This window comes from Brassica napus, chromosome C2, assembly GCF_020379485.1.
Source record: "Brassica napus cultivar Da-Ae chromosome C2, Da-Ae, whole genome shotgun sequence".
Classification (NCBI taxonomy): domain Eukaryota; kingdom Viridiplantae; phylum Streptophyta; class Magnoliopsida; order Brassicales; family Brassicaceae; genus Brassica; species Brassica napus.
The window spans coordinates 198,530-211,316 of record NC_063445.1 but is presented as its reverse complement, the minus strand read 5'-3'; the positions used below and the strand labels follow the sequence as shown (position 1 = coordinate 211,316).

The 12,787-nt window shown below is 35.9% G+C and overlaps 1 pseudogene across 1 annotated transcript; it reads left to right on the top strand.

The window, feature by feature from the left end:
* Nucleotides 1-9,735: 9,735 nt before the first annotated feature.
* LOC125582056 lies at nt 9,736-12,787 on the top strand (annotated as a pseudogene). The gene has a single exon (XR_007319900.1). The product of XR_007319900.1 is annotated as a glycine-rich RNA-binding protein RZ1C-like (transcript).

The following is a 12,787-nucleotide window of genomic DNA, read 5'->3' as shown; positions in this document are numbered from 1 at the left end:
TCTGCTGGACATCTCGCATGGATTCCTGTAGGCAGAAAAACATCTCCTAGGAGATCACCACCACGCTCCTCTTCATCAGATTCTGTAAAGATTCTTTCCTCTTCTCAGTTTGACTCTGAAGAAGAGCTTATAAGCGCAGCTCAACAAATCATAAGGAAACGCATGGAGGCAGAAGATGCTGATTTTCCTCCTTTTTCTACTGCAAAGGAGCGGAAAAAATTATCAAGGATGAAACAGAGGCAGGCTATGGTGCAGCTTTGCGAGTCTCCTGTAGCGATTGCTGGCTCGACTGCTTCTATCTTACAAGAAAACTCAAATACTCAAATGGTGATCTCGGTGGAGCCCTCGGTGAAGGGGCTAGCACCAATTTTTCCGGAAGCTTAGTGCTTCGTCACCCCCTTTTTTTGTCCTTCTTATGAAGTGTTTTTGTTGGAATATAAGAGGCCTAAATGGCCAAGTAAGGAAATCTGATGTTAAAAGGTGGATTCACCATAATAGCCCGATGTTGGGCAGCTTTTTGGAAACTCATGTGCAACATGAAAATTTAGATGCTTTGATTACTTCAACCTTCCCTGGATGGAGATATGATTCGAATCATAGCCCAGATGCTGAAAATGGTCGTATAGTCGTTATGTGGAATCCTCTCCTCTATGTTGTTGTTTATCACAAATCCCCTCAGATGATTGTTTGTGGTGTCTTCGAGCCGTCATCCCAAGAATCATTCACGGTCTGCTTTATCTACGCTTACAATGAGCGCTCTCAGCGTCTCCCTCTATGGAATTCTATCAGACACATTGCCCAAGCTTCGGTGATGCATAACCAACCTTGGCTGTTATTGGGAGACTACAACCAAGTACTGGCAGCTTCTGAAGCTTACTCACTCTATCCTTCAGACATCTCACCAGGAGGAATGGCGGACTTCCAAGAATGCTTATCTGATTGTGAAATATTTGACTTGGCTTATAGGGGAGGCTTTTTCACCTGGTCCAACAAATCTCCAACTTCTCCAAGATCCAGAAAGTTGGATAGAGCTCTCATCAATGAGAGTTGGATGGGAAAATTCCCAAACTCTTTTGCTTTCTTTGATGCTCCGGGAACGTCAGATCACTCACCTTGTCTGGTCTCTATAAGTGCAGAGGAACCTAGAAGGAAATCAAGATTCATGTACTTCTCCTTTTTTGCTTCTCATCCAGATTTCGAGCATCTATTGGCTTCTGCTTGGTCGATTCCGGTCTTCTCCTACTCCCCTATGGCTTCTCTATATCAGAAATTGCGATCAGCCAAGCTTTGCTGCAAGTCCATAAACAACTCTCGCTTTAGTGGCATTGAGCGGAGGACAAGAGAAGCTTTTGAGAGTCTGGAGAGAATCCAAATGAGAAATTCGAGAACCCCTTCTCAAGCACTATTTCAAGAGGAATCCTTAGCTCGTGAGGAGTGGCTTCTCCTTGCAGCTGCTGAAAAGAACTTTTTTCAGTTAAAATCGAGAGTGAGATGGGCTTCAAAAGGAGATCTGAATACTACTTTCTTCCACAAATCTGTCAAGGCAAATCTATCGCGCAACGTTATCCACTTTCTCACTGATTCGGATAACAGAAGGGTATTTGATGTTCAGAGAATGAAAGACATGGTCGTGAGATTCTACTCATACCTACAAGGAAGATCAAACCCTGCTGTCTCGCCATACGGAATTGATTTTCTTCAGTCAATTCATCCTTATCGGTTTGAAAGCTCTGGGATGGAGGCGTTGGTTGCGATTCCCACTGCTGAGGAAATCAAAAATATTTTGTTTCATCTGCCAAAGTGCAAATCTCCGGGGCCGGACGGTTTCTCTGCGGAATTCTTCATAACTTCTTGGGACCTGGTCGGCCAGGATTTAATAAATGCAGTTCGGAATTTCTTTCTTACTTCGGAAATGCCAAGGCAAGTTAATGCAACAGTAATATCTCTTATTCCTAAGACCAATGGAGCTTCTTCTCTTTCAGACTTCAGACCAGTATCCCTCTGCAACACCGTTTACAAAATTATTTCAAAGATATTGGCCTCCCGACTGAAGTCAATCACTCGGGATTCAGTGCAAAGCAATCAAGCAGGATTTGTGAAAGGGAGAGCTCTAGGCGATAATGTGCTGCTTGCTTCAGAGTTAGTTGCAGATTTTCATAAAACAGGGAGGACTAGACGGGGTTGTCTCCAAGTAGATATTTCAAAAGCTTTTGACAGTGTGGAATGGAACTTTCTCCTTAATATTCTTTCTGCGCTGCAAGTACCACCTCCCTTCATTGAATGGATAGAGGTCTGTATTTCTTCCCCCTACTACTCCGTAGCATTTAATGGTGAGCTTGTAGGGTTCTTCCCTGGGAAGAAAGGTCTCAGACAAGGAGACCCAATCTCCTCTTCATTATTCGTGATGGCCATGGACATTTTATCAAAGAAGTTGGATTTTGCTGTTAGAGATGGAATCTTTGGCTTACATCCAGACTGTGTTGACCCTCTTGTAACACATTTAAGTTTTGCTGATGACCTGCTGATATTCTTTGATGGATCAGCAGAATCATTACACGGTATTCTCTCAGTTCTAAGAGACTTCCAGCGAAGCTCTGGCTTGGCATTAAATCTCCGGAAAACTTGCCTGTTCCTTGATGGAAACAACAGGATCAACTCCGCAGAGATAGCTTCCTCAGTTGGTATATCCCAAGGTTCTCTCCCTGTTAGGTACTTGGGGCTTCCATTGCTTCCAAGAAAGCTTCGCAGAGGAGAATATCAGCCTTTGGTGGACAAAGTTCGAGCAAGAGTGACTTCTTGGACATCACGACAGCTTTCTTTCGCTGGCAGGCTACAGTTGATTCAGTCGGTTATATATAGCATTATCACCTTCTGGGCCTCCATCTATCCTCTTCCAAAAGGCTGCTTTGACATCTTGGAAAAGATTATAAATGCTTTTCTCTGGACAGGTTCGGATGCCTCTGCTCGTGGTGCAAAGGTAGCTTGGGAATCAGTCTGCTCTCCTAAGGACTGTGGTGGGTTGGGACTTCGTCGGTTGCAGGGAATTAATACTATCTATGGTATTAAAATGCTATGGAAGATCTTCTCAGGTTCAGACTCCTTATGGGTTGCTTGGGTAAAGAAACATTATCTAAGCGACAACTTGTTCTGGATTGCTGATTTCTCAAATGTTGGGAGTTGGATTTGGCGTAGTTTGATGAATCTTCGACAGATAGCAAGGCCTTTCATCACTTGTCATGTCATATCAGGGCGAACAACTTCATTTTGGCACGACGACTGGACAAATTCTGGTCCTCTTCTGATACTCACAGGACCTTTGGGACCTCAGGTTTCTGGAATTCCTCTTGATGCGACAGTCTCGTCAGTGGTAAGGGAAGATGGTTGGTCTGTTTCTCGCAGGAGTAGACACCCTATTCTTGTTACCCTTCGTGATGTGCTTCCTGTACAACCTCCTGATGTTCAGAACATAGAAGAAGATTACTACTTGTGGAGAAACGAAGTAAATGAGCCTCCTTCACCATTCTTATTATCAAGACTATGGACATCTCTTTATCAAGAACCTCCTCGAGTTTCATGGTACAAGGCTGTTTGGTTCGGTAAGCAAATTCCTAAACATGGATTCATCCTTTGGCTAGTCATGAAAGAGCGTATGGTAACAAGGGATCGGATGAGAAGTTGGGGCCTCGATGTACCGGCTGAGTGTTTGCTTTGTGGGCAAATTGAGGAATCGACTGAGCACTTATTTTTTCAGTGTGACTATTCGTTGACGGTGTTGAGAACTATGTTCGCAAGGAGTGGTATTGATATCCCAACACAGATTGCAATGGTGGTTCCTTGGATCATATCTATTAGGCTGGATAGAAAGCTGAAATCTATCTGCAAACTGCTCATTCAAGCTGCTGTCTACTTCATTTGGAAAGAACGGAATTCACGTCTCCACAACCAGACTTCAAAGCCCGCTCACTCTGTTGTGAAGGATATATACCTTCTCCTTAGAGCAAAACTATTCTCTCTTGATATGGAGCTGAGAGCTCACCCCTCTGCTACTCAAAGAAACCGGCCATATTCAACGACGACTACTTATCTCTCTCTTTGGTTTGAAAAGATTCAGGGTTAGATCAAAGCATCTTTTTTCATCTTGTTGAATTTCTTTTTGCAAAAGTAATGTTGTCTTTTCTTTTTTAAAATTCTCCTTGTAAACATTATTTCAGAAATGGTATCTCCCATTGGGAGTTTGAAGGAAAAAAAAAAAAAAAAAAAAAATGGTAAAAACATTTAAAATCACGAAAGGTTCAGTTTGTGTTCAATATCTTGTAGTTCTTGATCGATCACTTATAAGGACCCGATTTAAATGGGAACTAAAGAATACCAGATGATCATGGAAAGTACAGTTCAACTATTGCATAAGTTTATAAATCCATTCATCAATACACAAGTTTAGATCAAAGACAAAATAGTTACAAATTCACTATAATTAAGGCCCTAATCCGTCAAAGAAAATATGTATAACACACAAAAAGAATGTGATATGTATAGGTAACACACACATACACACACAGATAACATTAATAAAGCTGTAAACATGTTCATACACAGAAAAAAGATTCTTAAAAACCAAGAGAGAATTTAGTTTCTTGAGTTTCTTACCGAAGATCGAGACTTCATTCTAAAGCTTTAGGTATTGTGTATAGCCGTCGGTTGTTGATGCAGCATCATCAAGATTCTCATATACATATCAAAACCCTAATTAAAAATTAGGAGATTTTTCAATTTCCATGTGAATCTTGATGGTGCTGCGCCTACAAAAAACGACTGATGAGCTTTCTTCAACGGATCCGCCGATAACTTATATCAGGTTTATACACACACACACAAAAACACACTCAAAGAGATCGGTCGAGTATATATTATTGTTTAAATTAATGAATCAAAAAGGAATTTGATTGAATAGTCAAAACTAATAATCGCAAACTAATAAGTTGGAGAAGATCTAACTTATCTTTTCGAAATCTATCCGATTTGAGAAGAAAAATGAAGAAAAAACATGATGCCATTTTCAAAAAAAAAAGGAGAAAAGCAGTCGAGCTGAGGAAAGTAGATATAGTGATATTTAGATATATAGAGAGAATACATCCAAGGGCTGACGTGTCTACCTGTAATTGGTTATTTTCTTCATCAGAAAAATATGTACTATTCTGTTTTTAAGACCGTAATTTTTTAGAAAATCATTTTTTGATGCCAAAGGAGAAAAAAAATTAGGTGAACAAAAGAGCTAAGAGTAATTGCGTGAAAAAATAAGCGATGATCCTTAAAGAACGTAATAGCATATACTGGTCGAAGATATACTAACTAATAAGCAATACTGAATGGCTAGTTAAATTTCTGATCTGCCTATCGAAACTCTCAGGAACAACAAACCAATCTTGTAACTCAATACCGTAAATGCTTATCTAATTTGAAAACTATTTACTTAGGAGAGAAGAGTACTTATATACAATGTTCACAGGTGTGTACATAAGCATAAGAAGACGAGAAAGAGAGGGAGTGAGGTGAAGTAAAAGCTTGGAGTTATATATTTATAGAGACGGAATAGCACAGATGAATTAACCCGAACGAAATCGAACCATATTTTATGGTTACTTGTAGGTGTGATTTATTGTCTCTAAACCAAGTCCTACAGATCATTAATACTACCAATATCAAATTATAAAATATACATATATACATTAGTATTTTGGTTAAGATAAAAGTATTGGTCTTGTTGAATGATGAAATGATCAGATCAAATACGTTCATTGAAAGGAATAATCACGGTGATATATCTATTTGTACTAATATGGATGTACAAATAAATTTCGGACAACTACTTATGATGATTTTTGCATCTCCAATAAAAAGACCTTACATTTTTTGGGATAAAAGTACAAGTTCCATATGATGGTAAGTTTAACTTATCGTCGACTCTCAGTTAATCTAGAGCATTAGTGTATAAAAAATAACTACATCGACCAATTCGATAACATAAACATTAGAAAAAGAAAAAAATGTTTAGATATATTAGTTAATATATCCATTGACTTCGAACTGAGTGTGTAAACACGTAAAGTGCTCAGGGCAAGTTGATCATAAACATAGTACACTACAGATCAACAAAGAGAGATTTCTTGTCTCCCACAATTTCACCTGAAGATCATCGAAAAGCCACAAGCCTAGAAACCAAAACCACTATGCATATGTATACCATTTTCCTTCTTTATATTAATAAACATTACTAAATGTTACTTAGAAAAAAAAACTAAATGTAAATGAATCCTGCTTTTTCGCTGCCCTCTTTTTGCCACGAAAGTGATGTCTTTTCTCCAAAAGCTTATATATAATAATAACATTTTATGGCTTTGGTGATGTGTTTCAATATTGATCATAAATGCTAAATCAGCATCCATGAATTATGATCCGTTTTCAAACTCTAACATTTACGTAGATATTCAAAATTGTTTGAAATACTCATTTTTCTTTCTATAAAATCATTAAATAGTTTTCAATACAAAATAACTTCCAAGACAGCTATTTGGTTTGAGAAGATGAGTTAGCTACCCATGTCATGGCAGACAACCTGGTACATTTGCATCGGTCCGCGCTTTCATAGTTTATAGGTCAGAATAGCAATAAAAACATATGAATATATATATATATATATATATAGTTTTTTGTATTATTAACGGAGGTACAGTTCGTCACCATTGGAAGCTTATATTTGGTTTTATATTGCATGACTCCGAATTTTACTATTATATTTTTATTCTTTAGTTATAACGTTTTGACATATGAATTTATGATATTAGGTCAAGTATTTTGACTCACTGATCAAGTGAAATCACAGTGTGAACGTCGTATTACATATACTATCTTATTCAGTTTGTTGGAATCTCTCGGAATGTACAAAATATTTTTGGGTAAGGTTAAACAAATGTTTAAGCACCACCAATGGAATAATATTCAATACAATAATCCAAGTGGTGCCGAGATATTAATTTACAATTGTGTTTACTCTTTCATATTTATGTTCTGTAAAGCTTTTCTCGAATCTTGACAGCCCATTGTAGTAGTTCTAAACTGTAGATGTGCGAATGATCATCTCTATATAAACCACACCATATTCGTTGGATAATCATTACTTTTATAAATAAAGATGATTTCAGTTATAATTTTTTTTGAAGTTTTAAGTTATGAAATGATCTCTTATACATAATCTCAAATTCCTTTTCGTCTTAATGTAGATGATTATATCCCAATATTTATGTTTTTATTGGAACATGCTATTTTTGTGTACCATGCCTTGTTTCTATTCACATTTTACTTAACTAATGATCGTAAGTCAACTACATGTGTCTTTTTTTTTTTCAAACAACTACATGTGTCTATATGGTAACGTGTATGTTTATAGCTAATCCACATGATTACTATTTTACTTCGTAATTTTTCTGAAAGGGCATCATTTTATATATTTACTACTACGCATGCAAGACCTTAAAAATTGAAATACGTTTTTCCTTTTAAAGTCATGTTTATTTTATCATAGTGTTTACCCGTACGTCATGGACTCATGGTATTTCTAAGTTTCTCCATAAAATCTGGAGTTCCGATTTACTGAATATATCAAATCTATGTAAAAGATGAATAGTACTACAAAAACACTTTGCCTTCCCATCATACCATTGAACGCTTTACACAGACCTACACTGCTCTACACATCTGAGAAGTTTTTTTTTTTTGACAAATCTAAGCTTTTAATTCAATAATTTTTTTTATACCTGATATATTTTTACAAGCACCAACGAAAGCTTTGTATTTTGGGTATTTTAAAGAAAATCCTAGAATACAAAACTTTCTTTCATGCTTATAGGGATATAGTGAAGCCTTCGAAAATATTTCTGACATAATTTCTTTAAAAATCTACCAAAAGCCTTTTTACGACTGATTTAGGAAAACTGTAACTTTTTTGTTAATTTAAGAATTTTAGCAGAATTTTTTTTTTGAGAAAAAAATTTAGCAGAATTTTCTTCTTCTAAACTGTTAACTAGATAAACATTTCTGTTAAAATAACATGGATATGTACTAGCATATTAGGATAGTAGGAAGAAACGAATACTATTTTTAATAAATGTGGGAAGAAATGAATACAGTTCCTCTAACTTGTTTTGCTCCAAAACTATGGGCTGGTAAGAGCTATTTTATTAATCAATGCGTAATTAGGTCATCTAAACGTTCTGACTTGGATCGCACTTGGAATCAAGCTTCCAGTCTTTTATTTTAATTTTTTCTCAACTAAAAATATTCGCACGTAGTTTTATGCATGGTCTAATCATAATAAAGTAAAGACCCGCGACTAAACGGTAAATTGATTATCGATATATGTAATTGTTATTTTAAAACTCTGGAATTTTATCTGTTTTGTGAAAATAACATTTCTAGTTAATCATCCCTATTATCCACTACAACGTCAAAACCCTAAACGGCAATTAAATGCAAAGATGTACATATGTAAAAATTACAAACGAAAGGTTCGTGTAATTGAAAAAAACATGAAAATGACAAAGTCAGAATGTAAAACCCCTAAATGACCACAAAAAATTATAAGTAGGTAATAGTAAATCCACCTTGGCTAGGATATTTTCTAAAGAAACATGACTTCTTTGTACATCGGCTAAGTTTTTCTTCCAACAAATTAAGGCTATATATATACCAAACTACAAAGGTCCGGATCTTTAGAGCCAATTCGAAAGAAACGAATCAACATAAATCATAATAGAAGATTGAGTCCGATCACCTCGTGATAGTTTGTCAACCATTATGTTTTTTCCCTTCAAATATGTTGAATGCTTACGACAATGAAATTCTTTCAGATGCATAATGAAAACCGGTGAGTATTTTGTTTTAGTGAAGATGAGAACATTCACTTGCAAAAACCATTGGCTGAGATATTTCTATAATGATTAAGATTCAAAATTTTAATTAATTACGCACATATGTTGTTGATATGAGAAGTTTTTCTAAAAACTGTTTTTTTCAGTGGCGTAATTAATTTGTCCTCTAGATCTTCCCTCGTCATCATAGTCTGCATGAAATATTTTATTTCTGGTCCATGAGCTTAACCGAATAAGCTAATGTTTCAGGCCCATTAAAAGAAATTAGACATGAGCCTAGACGGCTAGACCTCATCTGATGATGATGACTCACCTCAACTACTACCTTCGAGGGTTTCATCTTGTCATCAATAAACGATTCAGATACAAGCCTAGACCTTGCATAGTTAAATCCTTCGCTCAGATATGACCCAAGTCAAAGAGTTTTGGAATTTTTTTTTCTCCGTTTCTCTAGAAAATAGAGATTTTGTAGTTGTTAGTCCACCAATTTAGAGAATATTATGAAGTTTTACTAAATTATTTGAAAAAATTTAAAACTATACCCATGTATCATGAAATAGAGTATAATATACATTAATACCAGAAAGTGTTTAAAATTTTTAAAACAACACTAAAGATCATAGACTTCAGTATATATAGAGACTTTACAGAAAATTCAATATTTTTGTAGGGATTAACAAATAGATTTTGAAAAAAGTTCAAATATTCAAAAATATGAAAATATTGTTTTAATGCATAGTTGCATCATTCACTAACATATGATGAATGTCAAAGAGGTTTGAAACCTTTGTTGTCTTCGTTTTTCTAAAAAAATAACCATTTTATAGTGGTTAGTCCACCAATTTAAGGAGTATTATGAAGTTTTACTAAATTAATTGACAAAAAAATTAAAACGATGTCCATGTACCAAAAAATATAGTTTAATATACATTTGTAGAATGTGATCTCTCCAAGATAGAAGAAGATGATATCACTAAGATCGAAGATTTTCTCGGTAAGGCCATCCCAAATTGTTTTGTTTGTTTGTTTGAAATTTTATCTGTCACAGTAAAATAATAATAATAGATGCATCACTGAAACTCTTTTGCATTGCTTAGAGCCTATCACACCCGACAATGGGACTAGGACAGTCATCTTCTGGGACGCCGTGGATTGCCCATTCCCTCTTTCTTTCTCTCCTGATCAGATCTATCAATCTATCCAATCAGCTCTTGTTAAAATGGGTTCTAGTGATAAGATTACAATTCGGGCTTATGTCAATGATACCAAGAAAACGTCTAAAAAGACGTGGGATTCAAGAATCTACTTTCTTCCCGGAGGTGATTTCCAAACTTTTTCTTTATATCTACTGTGTAGTCTTTTATACTCTCACTTCCATTTGATAATATATTTCTTTCTTTTTTCCAGGGGATAAAGCATCAAGACGTGTTAGAATGTTGAATAACATTTTTCTATTGCTAAAGGACTCTCCTTATTTGAACAGGCCTTATGAAGCAAGTTTGGTCCTAGTCTCAGATCAATTCAAACATGACGCTTACTACATCGAGATGCTTCGAAATTTGAAGCTCATACATTACTATGTTATCTTAGTAACTCCGACTGAGGACATCAACAAGCCAGAAAGCCCTGAATGGCCAGGATTGCTAATAGATATAGGAGGATGGTGCCCTTTTAATGATGAAACAAGCGAACCTTGTTCCAAAAAGTATAAAGGCGGCTGAAGAAACGCCTTAGGGTCGTCGGATTATTACTATCTTTTATCTTTTTTTGTCTTATGTGCTTCCTTTAGTTTGGCTTAGTGTTTTGAATTTCGTTATGCTTGTGCTTCAATGTGTGTGGTGTTATAACCCCCTGTGATGCACCACTTACGTATGTTCGCTATATGTGCGAGGAACAAAAAAAAATATTTGGTTTGTTACCTTTTTAATTTTATAGATATACATAATGCAACATCTTCTATAGAGATAGGGGCTGATCATGCTATGCCTTTATTGTATCATCCACATATGATTCACGTATATATTGCTTTTGTTAAAATCATACATCTACATTTCTTTTTGGTAAATATGAACGTGAATCACATGATACATGAAGAAATACATGATTTTATTAAAGAGATACCATTATACCAATCGTTCACGTGGGTTTGGGTTTATCACTTTCGCTGATCGCCTGGCTATGGATGAGTCCATCAGAGAGATGCATGGAAAAGACTTTGGTGATCGGGTCATCTCAGTGAACAGAGCTGAACTAAAAATGGGGCGAGATGATGGGAAAGTCACGGCTCTAGAGTTGGTGGCAGAGACAGTGTGGCTATTCATTTGCTGGCAAGGGAAGCTTTGGTGGCCATGTTGACTTGACTGTTATACCGACCGTGACCGATATGTGGACCGTGAACGTTACATAGATGACGTTATGATGGTGGTAGAGACAGGTTTGACAGCAGAGAAGCCTACTTCCCCCGCTGATCGGTTTGCAGGCGGTGATAGATACAGCCGTGGACCAGATTGTTACACTCCAGCGAGTTATGACAAGCCCCGGTCCTTTGAGAGAGACATAGTCTCAAGTGCAGGCAGTGACAGGTACGGCGGTGGTAGAGCTGGTGTACACATACGTGGAGGAGACGAGGGAAGAGGGTTTAGAAGCAGAGCCGGTGGTCCTTATGAGAGGCCGAGCAGAAGCGTTGGTGGTGGTGGTCATATGTCGTCAGCTACTTTTGACCGTTACTAAGGCATACATGAAAAGTTATTTACTCTCACTTGTGTGTATGTGTTATTTAATATTTTCTGCTGCAGTAACAAAATTATTTCTAAATAAAACCATTCGCTACTGACCATATAGACAACGACCGTCTCAGAAGGTTATCGAGCTTTTCTAATTTTAATCTTCTTTAAATTTGGCTTTCTACATTTAGCATAAATCGATATAAAGAAGAGAAAACAGATTTTAACGCATAACCTCCAAGAAATTATATACGAAAACTTGTATAAATACATCAAATGTGAGTTTAACATTTTCAAAAAACTGAACACAAAAATAAAATAAAAATGAAACTTTTCATAATTGCTCTTATTGTTTTAGGGGTTTGTGTTGAAGATACGTTTGGGAAAAATTCATTTGGGATCGTAAACAAGTTTCGAAGGCATACAAAGCTCAGTGTCCGTTGCTGGTCCGGAAACGACAAGTTTGGGACTATATTCTTAATGAATGGGCAAGAAAAACATTGGAGATTCGACGATGCGTTTTTTCATGAGACAGTCTTTCATTGTGAGTTAAAGCATGGATATCACTTCATGCATTTCCAAACCTTCGTAGCTTATACGTCAAAATGGAATGACTCACTCAAGAATAGATCTAACGCGACATGGTTAGCCGCAGAGAAAGGTCTCTACAAAATATGGGAACATAGGTCTCCTGAATTTATGTATCATTGGTTATAAACCAGTTGTCTAATATTTAGCCTGTTGCAATTTAATATTCGAGAATATTTTATGTATATATAATATTTGAGACACGAAAGATGTCCTCGCATATATGATCGTACAAATGTTTCATAATCTAATTAAGTTGTATATTTGAAAGCCATATATGTTGTTTTTTAATATATACAAATGTATAGTTGATATTAGTTGGTCAGTTATACTCTGTAATATTATTTAAATCTATTAACTCAAAATAATATTCTGGATTTATTTATTGTTATGATTATTTATGGGCTTAATAATGATTTTGTTTAATCTGAAACCATATATGCAATATATTTATTTTTGATGACATTGCAATTAATGCCATATCAATTTAATGTAATTTAATGATTCTTTACGTATACGTATACATATAACATTTTCAAAGAAGTTATTCAG